The 14,201-nt window shown below is 44.4% G+C and overlaps 1 protein-coding gene across 2 annotated transcripts in view; it reads right to left on the bottom strand.

Moving 5' to 3' along the window:
* Positions 1–14,201, bottom strand: part of znf704 (zinc finger protein 704) — a 154,395-nt gene that overhangs the window by 64,640 nt on the left and 75,554 nt on the right. The window lies entirely within an intron of this gene.

Here is a 14,201-nt window from a genome sequence, read left to right as displayed (position 1 = left end):
GATGGAATCAATGGAGGAGAGGTTGGTTTGTATGAAGGCCTAGGTCAGGCTGTGTTCACAACTCTACCATGGCGCTGTTTATTCACCCGGAGATAAAACAAATATCATGCAAGTACTGGATACAGTTCATCTGTTTCAGGGGTTGACTCATCTGTTTATAAATATTACAGCTTTCACACTCTCTAAGTCCCACATTCATACGACTCAGCAGTATTCACTGCAACTATAAATAACACTACCATACACCCACAAGTCTTACATAGATATAAAAAGGAAGTGAAAAAGACAAGCCCTGGGACATGCTCAGGAAGCTCCTTGTGGCCATGATTAAAAAGACAAGCAGGTAGTTGATCAGAAGAGCTGGTATTTGTTGTCCACAAATACACAACCTGGGAGTTGGAATTCCCAGGACTTGTATAGAATGCTATTCATGGTGGAGGAACTCAGCAGGTGTTTCAGCATTCAGAGGAGGTAAAGATATATATCAAATGTTTCGGGCTGAACCCTTCAAGGTAGAGCAAAAAGCAGGCAGGCACCTGAACATAAAGTCTGGGGGAGAAGGGAAATAAGAGCGGGGGGAGGAGCACTGACCAACAAACAAAAGGTGATAATTGGATATGGATAGGAGGACAGGAGAGGAAAGGTGAGAGTTGGCCAGGGAAGGGGGTGACTCTGTGATGGCAGAGCTGGAGGACAGGTGACAGAAGGATAGAGAAAGTGAGAAAGAGAGACAGAGATATAGCTAGCTAAAGAAAAGGAAAAGCAGGGATAGGGGAAATGGAAAGAAGGAGGAGTTGGGTGGGGGTGGGGGGTAACGGAATCCGGAGAAATCAGTGTTAATGCCATCCGGTTGGAGGGTGTCCAGACACAATATGGGGTGTTGTTCTTCCAATTTGTGGGTGGTCTCAGTCTGCCATTGCATGAGACCATGTACAGACATGTTGGCATGTTATTTGATGGGGAATTGAAATGGGTGGCTACTGGGAGATCCACGATATTGCAGTGGACAGAGCTGAGGTGCTCAACAAAGTGGTCTGTATCCAGATGCAGAAGAGACCACAACAGGAGCACTGGATGCAGTGGATGACCCCTGCAAATTCACATGTGATTTGTTGCTTCGCTTGGAAGGACTGCTTAGGGCCCCAAGTGGTGGTGAGGGAGGAGTAGAAATGCTGACGTGCTTTCTTCACGATGCCATTAGTGTGTTGGATTGAGAAAAGATCCTCCAAGATAGTGATAGATAAAACTTAAATTTGCTCATCCTCTCCACCTCTGATCCCCCAATGATCACTTTACTGTATATCTCTGGCTTTCCCTTCCTGAAGTCAACAATCAGCTTCTTAGTTTTGGTGACATTGACCAGAAGGTTGTTGTTGGTGAACCATTCAGCCAAGTTTTCAATCTCCCTCCTTTATGCTGACTCATTCCCTTCCTTTATATAACCCACCACTGTGGTATCGTTGGTAAATTTGTAGATGGTGTTATTGTCATACTGAACCACACAGTTGTGGGTGTAAAATGAGTAACGCAGGAGCACTCACCCCTCTGGTGCTCTGGTAATGGTGGAGATTGTAGAGGAGATGTTCTTACCAATCCTCACTGACTGAATCCTGTCCTTGTTTCATGTATAGACAGAGGAGGGCAGGGTAGGTGTGCAGGTATTAGAGAATATGTGGGTGAGTTCATGGCAATAGAGGGGAAGCCACATTTTTTGGAGGAGGAGATCTCGGATGATTTCACCTGGAGGGCAGAGCTTTCCGAAGGGGTGAGATTAGAATAAGTGAAGTTATTCTTATTCTAACCTCACTTAATCTTTTCTTTTTTTTAAAATATTTTATTAATTTGATAGAGAGAAATATTACAGGTATATATTGCTTAGATATGAATTAATTATAACATAATGCTATACAAAATTAGTCATATACGAATTATATATTGTCTTATATACCAGTCTTGTATAACATTGGCGACTTCAGGGGTTTTTACGAGGCTCTAAAGGCTGTGTACGGCCCCTCACCCCAAGTCCAAAGCCCGCTGCGCAGCTCAGACGGCAATGTCCTCCTCAGCGACAAGATCTCCATCCTCAACCGATGGTCAGAATACTTCCAATCTCTTTTCAGTGCCAACCGCTCAGTCCAAGAATCCGTCCTGCTCCAGCTCCCTCAACAGCCCCTAAGGTTAGAGCTAGATGAGGTCCTCACCCGGGAAGAAACATATAAGGAAATTGAACAACTGAAAAGTGGCAAAGCAGCAGGTATGGATGGAATCCCCCCAGAAGTCTGGAAGGCTGGCAGCAAAACTCTGCATGCCAAACTGCATGAGTTTTCAAGCTTTGCTGGGACCAAGGAAAACTGCCTCAGGACCTTTGTGATGCCATCATCATCACCCTGTACAAAAACAAAGGCGAGAAATCAGACTGCTCAAACTACAGGAGAATCACGCTGCTCTCCATTGCAGGCAAAATCTTTGCTAGGATTCTCCTAAATAGAATAATACCTAGTGTCGCCGAGAATGTTCTCCCAGAATCACAGTGCAGCTTTCGCACAAACAGAGGAACTACTGACATGGTCTTTGCCCTCAGACAGCTCCAAGAAAAGTGCAGAGAACAAAACAAAGGACTATATATCACTTTTGTTGACCTCACCAAAGCCTTCGACACCGTGAGCAGAAAAGGGCTTTGGCAAATACTAGAGCGCCTCGGATGCCCCCCAAAGTTCCTCAACAAGGTTATCCAACTGCACGTAAACCAACAAGGTCGGGTCAGATACAGCAATGAGCTCTCTGAACCCTTCTCCATAAACAATGGCATGAGCAAGGCTGCGTTCTCGCACCAACCCTCTTTTCAAACTTCTTCAGCATGATGCTGAACCAAGCCATGAAACGCCTCAACAATGAAGATGCTGTTTACATCCGGTACCGCACGGATGGCAGTCTCTTCAATCTGAGGCACCTGAAAGCTCACACCAAGACACAAGAACATCTTGTCCGTGAACTACTCTTTGCAGACGATGCCGCTTTAGTTGCCCATTCAGACTCAGCTCTTCAGCACTTGACGTCCTGTTTTGTGGAAACTGCCAAAATGTTTGGCCTGGAAGTCAGCCTGAAGAAAACTGAGGTCCTCCATCAGCCAGCTCCCCACCATGACTACCAGCCCCCCCACATCTCCATCGGGCACACAAAACTCAAAACGGTCAACCAGTTTACCTATCTCGGCTGCACCATTTCATCGGATGCAAGGATCGACAACAGACTCGCCAAGGCAAATAGCGCCTTTGGAAGACTACACAAAAGAGTCTGGAAAAACAACCAACTGAAAAACCGCACAAAGATAAGCGTATACAGAGCCATTGTCATACCCACACTCCTGTTCAGCTCCGAATCATGAGTCCTATACCAGCATCACCTACGGCTCCTAGAACTCTTCCACCAGCATTGTCTCCGCTCTATCCTCAACATTCATTGGAGCAACTTCATCCCTAACATCGAAGTACTCGAGATGGCAGAGGCCGACAGCATCGAATCCACGCTGTTGAAGATCCAACTGCACTGGGTAGGTCACGTCTCCAGAATGGAGGACCATCGCCTCCCCAAGATCATGTTATATGGCGAGCTCTCCACTGGCCATTGTGTCAGAGGTGCACCAAAGAAGAGGTACAAGGACTGCCTAAAGAAATCTCTTGCTGCCTGCCACATTGACCACCGCCAGTGGGCTGATATCGCCTCAAACCGTGCATCTTGGCACCTCACAGTTCGGCGGGCAGCAAGCTCCTTTGAAGAAGACCGCAGAGCCCACCTCACTGACAAAAGACAAAGGAGGAAAAACCCAACACCCAACCCCAACCAACCAATTTTCCCCTGCAACCGCTGCAACCGTGTCTGCCTGTCCCGCATCGGACTTGTCAGCCACAAACGAGCCTGCAGCTGACGTGGACATTTACCTCTCCATAAATCTTCGTCCGCAAAGCCAAGCCAAAGAAGAAGATATACCAGTAATTCTTGCAAAAAGTGAAAAATCCTTATGAGAATTTCACTTCGTATTCTAATATTGTGATTATCTAAATACACCAATCTCTTCTAGTTGTACAAAAATAAGAACAAAAAAATGTAAAAAAAGGGAAGAAAAAAAAACCCCATACTAATCTAACCTCTCTCACTAAACACGGTCACCAGCAAATAAATTGTAAAGGATTGAGTATTGGCTCTCAGACATCGGATAGAAACCCCCCAGAGCACCTTTGCCTAAGTAATCAAATTATGGATGGGCCCCATATCTTGTCAAATTCAACCTTGATCTCTTTAACGTTAGATCTAATTTAATCTCATCTCAGATTCTGCAAATTGCAGATTCTCCAAGAGTGTGTAGAGAAGGAAGCAAGGGTCCTAGTCACGGTTTATTCCCAGTGTGATAGAGGACTCTCTGATTTTTGGCTGCTCTTGGGGACGCACACAATGTCAGACATCTAGAACTGCTGGAAGGCCATCAACTCAGTGAAAGTTGCACTTTGGTCTCCCCAAAACCTGTTGGTCTTTCAGCACACAGAGATATTGGTGCAGAAATGCTGCTGACTGGGACTTTCCAGGATGCAGGAGTGTGTGCTGAGGGATGCACTTAGACTCAGTGCAGACCATGTGAGGGAGCTGTGGGGAAAAACAATGGTCTAGAGTTCTCCCCTATGAGGTTTTGAGGGGCTAAGACTGAGGGGAAGGTGAGGAGGATTAGAAGATGGGGGAGAAGTGACAAAATGCCACAGTAGTAAATAATGGTGTAAATAGATTCAAGATTCAATTCATTGTCATATAATAAAGACAATGCAACATGACGCAAAATTTGTTTTCATCCGCCTTAAGGCAGAAATTGCCTGAAGCGTCTCTTACAGTCACAAAAAGAAGCAAAAGAGAATCCCCTCAGAGCCACTGTGTCTCCATGGTTTCACCCCCAGCAGTCCCATAGTCCCTTCAGCCACACAGAGTCCAGTCCAAACCATCAGCACCCCAAGCCCCAGATCTGAACCTCTGGCACAATCACTTCAGCATCTTAGGCACCTTCTCGCATCCCAGCTCCGATACCCGGTACCCCTTCAATCTGTGTTGAGCCAGTCTCCAGCAGTCCGCAGCCTGGTGTGAATCCCTTGAACGTAGCACCACCAGCCCACAGCCTGCGTGGGTTCCTTGATTTGAGTCACCAAAAGCCCGCTGAATGTGTGTTCTTCAGCCTCAGAGCCCTCACTGGTCCCACTGAGTTGGTCATCATCTCGTGGGTCATCTCCTCTGCTTCTCCTTCTCAAATGGAGAGTGGTCTCCCTGTTTTCTGGTGCCCTGAGCCAGTCCTCTGCTTTCTTGGAATCTTTAACCCCTCGTAGCTCTGATGACCATAGGTGCTGCCATCTTGGGCGTAGACCCTGTGGTTGCAGTATTTTTTAATAAAACCTCCTCCGGCTCCATTTACAGACCGTTTAAAGCCTGTGCGGAGCTGACAGAAGTTGGACTGGGTGGTTGGAGCCCGCAGGATTGCTGTGACTCCACTCCCTGGACTCCGTGGGTCTGCACCAGCGGCTGCACTACAGTACAGCAGCTCTAACAGCGCCACCATTTTCAATTTTGATAAATAGAAATTAATGTAACAACGTACAGTAATGGAAATGTATCGATACAAAATTAAGGGTGGGAAGAGACTTTGAATGGTTTTCCCTTTGTAAATAATTTATTGTGAATAAAGTCTAATATTTCTTTACCTCCAGCTGTCACTGCAAGACCTGCTCAGTTCCCCCAACAGTTTTGTATTTTATGTATGATCTTATAATGAATAATGTCAACAAAAGGAGGCAGGGGGCCACCTTAGGAGTGAGAGATGTGAAGGGCAAGAAGTAGCCAGCCATCAAAATCTGAGGAGAAATCATGAATCAGCTTGATAGTGTTTCCAGAGAAAATACAGCGGGTAGAGAAGCACCAGCTCACAAATTGTTCTTCTTTGGCTTGGCTTCGCGGACGAAGATTTATGGAGGGGGTAAAAGTCCACGTCAGCTGCAGGCTCGTTTGTGGCTGACAAGTCCGATGCGGGACAGGCAGACACGGTTGCAGCGGCTGCAGGGGAAAATTGGTTGGTTGGGGTTGGGTGTTGGGTTTTTCCTCCTTTGCCTTTTATCAGTGAGGTGGGCTCTGCGGTCTTCTTCAAAGGAGGTTGCTGCCCGCCGAACTGTGAGGCGCCAAGATGCACGGTTTGAGGCGATATCAGCCCACTGGCGGTGGTCAATGTGGCAGGCACCAAGAGATTTCTTTAGGCAGTCCTTGTACCTTTTCTTTGGTGCACCTCTGTCACGGTGGCCAGTGGAGAGCTCGCCATATAACACGATCTTGGGAAGGCGATGGTCCTCCATTCTGGAGACGTGACCCACCCAGCGCAGCGTGGACTCAATGCTGTCGACCTCTGCCATCTCGAGTACTTCGACGTTAGGGATGAAAGCGCTCCAATGGATGTTGAGGATGGAGCGGAGACAACGCTGGTGGAAGCGTTCTAGGAGCCGTAGGTGATGCCGGTAGAGGACCCATGATTCGGAGCCGAACAGGAGTGTGGGTATGACAACGGCTCTGTATACGTTTATCTTTGTGAGGTTTTTCAGTTGGTTGTTTTTCCAGACTCTTTTGTGTCGTCTTCCAAAGGCGCTATTTGCCTTGGCGAGTCTGTTGTCTATCTCATTGTCGATCCTTGCATCTGATGAAATGGTGCAGCCGAGATAGGTAAACTGGTTGACCGTTTTGAGTTTTGTGTGCCCGATGGAGATATGGGGGGGCTGGTAGTCATGGTGGGGAGCTGGCTGATGGAGGACCTCAGTTTTCTTCAGGCTGACTTCCAGGCCAAACATTTTGGCAGTTTCCGCAAAGCAGGACGTCAAGCGCTGAAGAGCTGGCTCTGAATGGGCAATTAGTTCACAAATTGTACACAACAGAGTAATACCTCTGCTTGCAGTTTTTTGCGATAGTTTTCATTGACAAACAGAATTCTTGGCTGTTAACTGGTGTTGATAAAAACGCACACATGTTAGCCTTCTAACATGCATCAAAGTTTTACTAAAAAGTTACTGCTGTACATAACCCCTCCATAAATCTTCGTCCGCGAAGCCAAGCCAAAGAACAACTCCAACCAGTTTCTTGTCATCATCTACAAATAAGTGCATTGTGAACATCGATGTATCAGCATTCTGTTGCTGTTAAAGGCAACCTCTGAGGATTCAGCCATCAGGGTTGAGGAAACAAGGTTAGTTTTGCTTGGAGCCATCCAGTTTACCTTTGCTATCAGATATTCCTGGCGAAGGGTGAAGACATTGTTTTTTTTAATATTTGATTTTCAAAGACTCATAAATTCAGTCAGCAATACCCTTTCTTACAATATTTATGTATAACATACCGAGTTGTTTTTCCCCTCCCTATCCCTCCCATCCCCTGCATGCCGCAATACAACCAAAAATAAAGTTATATAAATTATACAAATACAAAGAAAACAAAAAAAAACAAATACCGTGAGGTCAACGACCCTTGCAAAAAACTGAAAAAAACCCCAGGCACTTAAATAAAATGGACCAAAAAAACCCAAGACCACGTTCTCTGCACCATGTCCCACTTCTTTGATCCCAATCGTTTTTTCCTTTATTCTGAAGGGGTGAAAATTATGTCTGTGCACCTATGAGTTTCAATAAAGGTTTCTTCCTTAAATCGTATGTGATTTTCTCCAGGGGAATGCAAATCTGCATTTCCATATCCCGTTGTGTAATATTTAGTAGGGAGTCGGACTTCCATGTGATCACTAAGCATTTCCTGGTCTTTGCCAAGGTGACCTTCACAAACTGAATTTGGTATCTGCACAGTTTAAAACTCACACCCAGAATTGTTCCCCAGAAGGTACAATTCTGGGTCCTATACAAAATCCACTTTTGTAATTTTTTTTTCCAGTATGTCCCCCAGATTCTCCCAGAAGTATCTCACCTTTGTACACAGCCAGGTTGAATGGATAAAGGTTCCAACCTCCACACCATACCTAAAGTACATTTCTGAGATTTCTGATTTAGATTTATGAAGTTTTTGTGGTGTGAGGTACAGTTGATGTAGGAAATTGTATTGCACCAATATGAACCTGGCATTAATAACAGCTGTCATGCTGTCCAGACATAGGTCTGACCAGTAGCATCATGGATTGTTGTGCCCAAGTCTGACTCCCACCTTTCCCTCGACCTGGGTTTGGGCCCTCACTTTGGAATTATGAAATGCATCAAATAAATAAAGGTACACACATTCCCCCTTCAAATTAGAATCTCCATGTCACTACATGTGGCCAAGGTTAGAGGGGGCCCCAATTTGTCTCTCAAAAAAAGATTTTAGTTGCGATAACAGAAGAATGCTCTATTAGACAAATCAGATTTATTCCTCAACTGCTCAAATGATATGAGCTATCCTCGCTTGTAACAATCCTTGATACACCTGATCCCCTTCTGGCACCAGGTTTTCAGGATCTTATAGTCCAAAATCATGGGTGTTACGTTGTTCTGGGACAAGGGCATTTTGGGAGATATCCCCATCTTCAATTCACTGCACTGATTTATTCTTTGCCAAGTCTGAAGTACATGCTTTAGTGTGGGGTTATCAGTTTTCTTTGAAATTAATTGTTCCCATTTATATATAAATTCTTGCTATCTTTTCACATACTGCATGTAGTCCAATTTGTGCCCGGGGGCGGGGGGGGGGGGGGTGAAGGTAGGGGAGCGGGGTCCCTTCCTTGAAAAGTGAGTCGATAAACCTTGCCTGGACCACACAGTAATTTTTTTTTTTAATCTAGCAATTTTAAGCCCCTCAATTTGTTATCCCAAGTCAACTTTTCCATGGAGGTTCTTGCCACTTTACCATTCCTCAGAAACTTTCTGACACATCCACTGAGCATCTTAAAGAAGGGGCGAAGACATTGTTGATGATGTTTACCTCTTGAATTCAAAGGGCCTCTGCTCTTTCAGTCCAATATTCCAGTTTGTAACCATAAAGCCAAGATTCTGAGAATTGTGTGCTTACAGAGAGAAATCATGAAATGTCATGCTGATAAGTGAACATCCACAAATTTATTTTCAACATTAAAGCCTGTCAAACACTTGTCATTGTTATGCAAGTGCTCAGCAGTTTAGTAGAAAGACCATCTTTGGACAAGTTGCTCCCCGATTGCTCTGGTATGTGTCTCATCATCGGAGCCCATCTCCTCTTTCCTCATTGTTCCCACTTCCGCCTGCTCAATCTCCTCTGGTCCATTGCTCCTTCTGATTGCCTGTTGGTGCAGGTTCTAGAGCCCCTCCCAACAAGTTACAGTGCACCCCATCTATTCACTACTCTAGGGGAAATGCTTTGATTTGTTTTATAATTGTTTTATAATTGTCTCAGGCCTGGCATGTGATTAACAAAAGTACACATCATCACTGCAATATCCACACAGCTTTACTGCTGCAAACCATGTTGTCTTTGACAGAATCTAACTTCCCCTTGATACACACATCATGGACGGCTCTGACAGCACAAGGACTATCTGCATTATTGCAAAGTCATTTTTTTTCCTTGGACTAGCACAACTGTGAATTTTTATTTATCTTCTTTTATTGTCTCTTTAAAATTTAATTTATGTATGTTATTGTAGTCTCTTTTCTTATAAAGACCTGTTTGGCTGCAGTAAGAAAGAATTTTAGGGCATTGCACTTTGTACATTGTATATGATAGTAAGCTTGTATTCGTTATCAATAGGAGCAGCTAAACCTGGCAGGAAGTAGTTTGTCCATTCTTTGTTAATTGACTGAAACTGCCTGCAAAGACAACCCCAAAGAGAAACCAAGAATAAAATTGATCCTGATCCACTTCACCAGAGCTTACTGTGAAGATCTTGGATTCTGGCATAATTTAGTTAAGTGACTTCTTCAGTGCAATTTGGAAGCGTTTCTCAGGCGCACAGCACTAGTGTAAGCTGAGCCACTTTCACGCTTATCTGCAGGATCTGCTAAACTCATAAATGTTTCTGTCAACAGAAGGGCTCTCTCCCTGCAGGAGATAAACAGGGATGCCTGAGAATAGGTGAAATAAATTTCACAAATGTAAATTCCATTTTGCACTGATCTGGTATGTAGCACAGTTGGATAATCTTGCCCTTCTGAAGCAGTGGGAAAGACTGCTTTATTGCTGTCCACATAATATTAGCTTACTTGAAACAGCAAGTCTTTTTGTTCTATGCAGTTTCCATTGGTGTTACACCTAAGGTTACGCTTCTGTTATTTTGCATGAGTGGTTGCCTGCAAAATCTTAGAATTATAATGATTGGTTAATTGAATGCAATAGTTCTGTGTGCGAAGTGCAAACTTAAAGCAGTTTGTCTATCTCTCCTCAGTTAAAGATAAGGCCCTGCCTGTGGGGAAAGAAGACAGTGATGCAGCCAAATAATAAGGGCATATGTTTTGAGGTCTTCTACTCTTGCTTTTTGCAGATGCCAAAAGCCTGGAGGACATTAGTTACCAAGTCCCACCCCCATTCAAATCGACCAGTACAAACTGGTTCTAACTACTGTGTCTGCCAGGAAACACTGCCCGTGTGAATTACTGAAGAGTTTGCTGAAGCCATTTGCTCTGTGCCTTGGCATCAACAACATTAAATAACAAGCCATAATTTTCAACATCAGTTTTTCTTGATTTATTGGAGGTACAGGACATTAAAATAACCCAAAAGATCCTGAAAATAACCCAAAGGGTTCTGAAAAAAAAGTAAAGAAATATTAGTCTGTGCTTTCAGACTTCTATTTTCCAAAAATAAAGTTTATTCACAATAAAACTCTGAACAAAGGAAAGCTGTACAGACTTTTTTCTTTGCCAAGGTTTCCACAGGCTGCCTGAACCTGAAGCAGTTAACACAGATCATTTTTAGGAAAGAAATATTTTTTTCTCCTGATTGGCTGGCACATGGCCAAGAATCCCACACACCCCCTCAGTGCAGAAAGCATTAACAAGAGTGTGGTCTGGCCAGTGTCCATAGCAAATCCAGGCTCAGACTGTAATTTGCTTAATATCTATGGTACTGACTTCAAGATTGGCAAATAGAACTAAAATCTGTCTGCAGATAAAGTATACACAACCATTAAAATGTCAAATGCAGCAATAAAAGGCATTCTCTGCCACAGCACAACAAAGGCTTTACTTTCAAGATTTCACAAAACTGCTTGTGGTTCCTTGAATGTAAAAGTACACTTTAGTGATCTTTAATCTTTAAGTACTTATTGGCTTTATACTCATGTCTTTTCCACTGGGAGTATGACATTAAAATCTTTAGTTTGCTAGCAATGCAAAAGTCCCAAAACACCAGAAGGAATAAAATAAAGCTGTTTTCTGACGACTGAACAGGAAAAGGCAGAGATAGTTTACTTTTATACAGCATAAATAAGCTATGTTCCATGATCTGATGGACAGTGTAGCTACTTAGAACAGGAAATGCAGGATCCAGTCACACACATTGTAGGTCAATATAGCATGGAGTCAGATATGTTCAGACCTATTCATAGGATGTGTAAATTCACTCCAAATATAAAAGCAAGATCTAAAAAAATGAAAATTTTGCAGGGAATGTTTTTGATTATTCCTAAGCTATGCTTTGCCAAAGAGCTGCAACATGGTGGTGGAAAGATGTCGATTTTTCATCAGAGATGACAGCCTTGAATGATGACCCATAAGCAACTCTCCGACAGGAAAGCCCTGTGCAAACCACAGTATCTCTACATGAATAGCTGCGGTCTGATATACAACAGCAGGGGCAAGGGCAGGAGAATGAATACTAGCAGTTTTCACACCGTAGCAAGTGGTAACCCAACTTTGCCCTGGTGAAATTCCCAGGACCTCCCAGGCCTTTCACACCATGGTCCAAATTCCCAGGAGTTTGCCCTCCCTGGCAATTTGGGGGTCCCGCCTTCCCAACCAATGACGCATTACGCACTCACAGGAGTAAGTTCACCTTCCGTCTGTTGGTCACCCGCCTGCTCCTTCCCTCCCACCACCCCCTCCCCGGCCACCCATCGTCCACCCTCTCCCCCAGCAAGTTGCAACGGCGGCACAATGTGGGATGAATGGCCGATTTTGTTTCCTATAATCCCTCACACAGCTGGAACTGCTCTGGGAGGGATTATGGTTAATGAGGACGGCCATTTATCCAGCGTTGTGCCGCTGTCGTGACGTGTCAAAGCAGCCTGCTGTTGTCGGGAGGTATGTATCTTTTAATTTTAATCACCTATGTGACATAGCACACAAGCGCTGATGTCACGAGGCTTCCCCTGCTTAGCCATTTGCCAGTGTCCTAGATAGAGCCGCGGACCCATTTAAAATTCCTAGTGTGACATTTTCACTCCATGGGTTCCCAGGAAAATTTGCCAGAAATCTTCATTTTACACTGTGGTGTGAAAAGGGCCACTGTGATCCTGAGAGAATCCTGCAGAGGAACGGTCATTCCTCACAACAGCACATCAGAAATTCCAGAAATCTACTGAAGGACAGATTATGGCAATCTGCAGACACTGGATTCTTTCCTCATTGTTAATATTTATAGCTGCCAGAGCCTGTATCTTAGGAATCTGAGGTTTCACTTCTGCACACACAGATTGCATGGCCCCTTCTTGGTGCTTCAGTGAGTGCTGAGAATCAGACGTTCCACCAAGACCCACAAATTTGCTACTCCTCAACACCTTCACTCTGCTACAGCTTACAAATTCTGCACATATTCCTAGTGAAATACTGGTCCTAGACTTTTGCAGAGTCATTGGTCATACACAATCTTTCACTATGTTCCCCGATGGGCCCACTTCTGTGACCTGTACAGCACAGGGCTCACCTCAAGTCTCTTCAGCACCACTTGGGCGTGGCCTCACCATTCAGAAAGCTGGCACCTAGGCTAACCTTGACCCTATCCTACCTAATGACCCATACTTCTAGACTAAATTATGCTCTGAGTGTTTTTCCGACCTCACTGCTGCTGCTTTTTCTTCCACCTGTATCGTTACACCACCTCTAATCCCCAGCTTTTTCAGGTCTCCTTGATTATCTGAAGAATGGAACCCGGTTGGTGATAAGGAGGGAAAAGTTGTGTTAAAATGGGGGGATACATCTGTGAGTATCAATCAATATTTTTGGGCAATCTACCTGCTGTGGCCAAATAGATGCTGGTGAGTGCAAGCTATGAGATATGGGAGTGGAGGTGGTAGTGGTGCTGAGGTTAAGGAAAAATGCATGACTTTTCTGTGTGAGTGTAAACTGATAGAGAATGCTGATAGAACAATACTCGGAGTGTGATGCCCAGATATTGTTCAACGTTTCTGGTGCAACTGTTGGGATATTGTATTTGAAAATGCATTCCCTAACTTTGTGAGATCTCTGTATTTCCTTTACCAGGTCCTGAGGCTTGGCATTTAGCATTGTACGGTATGGTCGCCTGAACTTACCTTTGTCAGGAAGGCCTCTTCACCCTCTCCAAATAGGTCATGTTCCTCTCACCTCTACCTTCCTCACCTTCAATGTGGATTGCCCCTCTCTTGCACTTTGCCTTTTTCTCTCATTTTCCTACATTCCAACATGAGTGCAATCATGATAATTGGAAGATAATGCAAAGCAGCGTGCACCAGAAGCTGCAGGCATGGGAGAAACCCAAAACCAATTTCTGCTCCCTTGTTCAACTGTGTTACTGTTTTAAAGTGAAAGTTGTGCAGACATTGCAAGGTGATAAGAAGGGCAGCAAAGCCCAACAATGAACCAGCAGTTTTCATTTCCTATATCTTGTGCAGCCGACTTGGCCACTGACGTTAATCACCAATTAACAACGAAGGTAGGGAGATGGGAAAAATGAGTCAATTTCACATCTCTCTGGTTCCAGTCATCTGCAGGAGGAGAGTTGCATGAGAAGAGGTCCATCAATAAGTGAGGTGAATCATGGCAACTTCTCCCTCCTGCTCCAAGCTTGTTCAAAGACAAGAGTGACTCACACCTTCAATGCTTGATCTCTGCCATCCTTCACTCCATCATAAAGACACTCCCTCAATATTACCCCACTGCAGCAAGTAGCCAACTCTGTTTTCAATGAAGGGCAAGAGTCCTACCTTGACTTACCAAATCCATCTAGCTGAAATGTACATCCCTATGGTTTCAAATGCAAGAACTAGTGGT

This window comes from Narcine bancroftii, chromosome 2 (genome assembly GCF_036971445.1).
Source record: "Narcine bancroftii isolate sNarBan1 chromosome 2, sNarBan1.hap1, whole genome shotgun sequence".
Lineage (NCBI taxonomy): Eukaryota > Metazoa > Chordata > Chondrichthyes > Torpediniformes > Narcinidae > Narcine > Narcine bancroftii.
The sequence above is the reverse complement of the archived record's forward strand: the minus strand, read 5'-3'. Positions and strand labels throughout refer to the sequence as shown.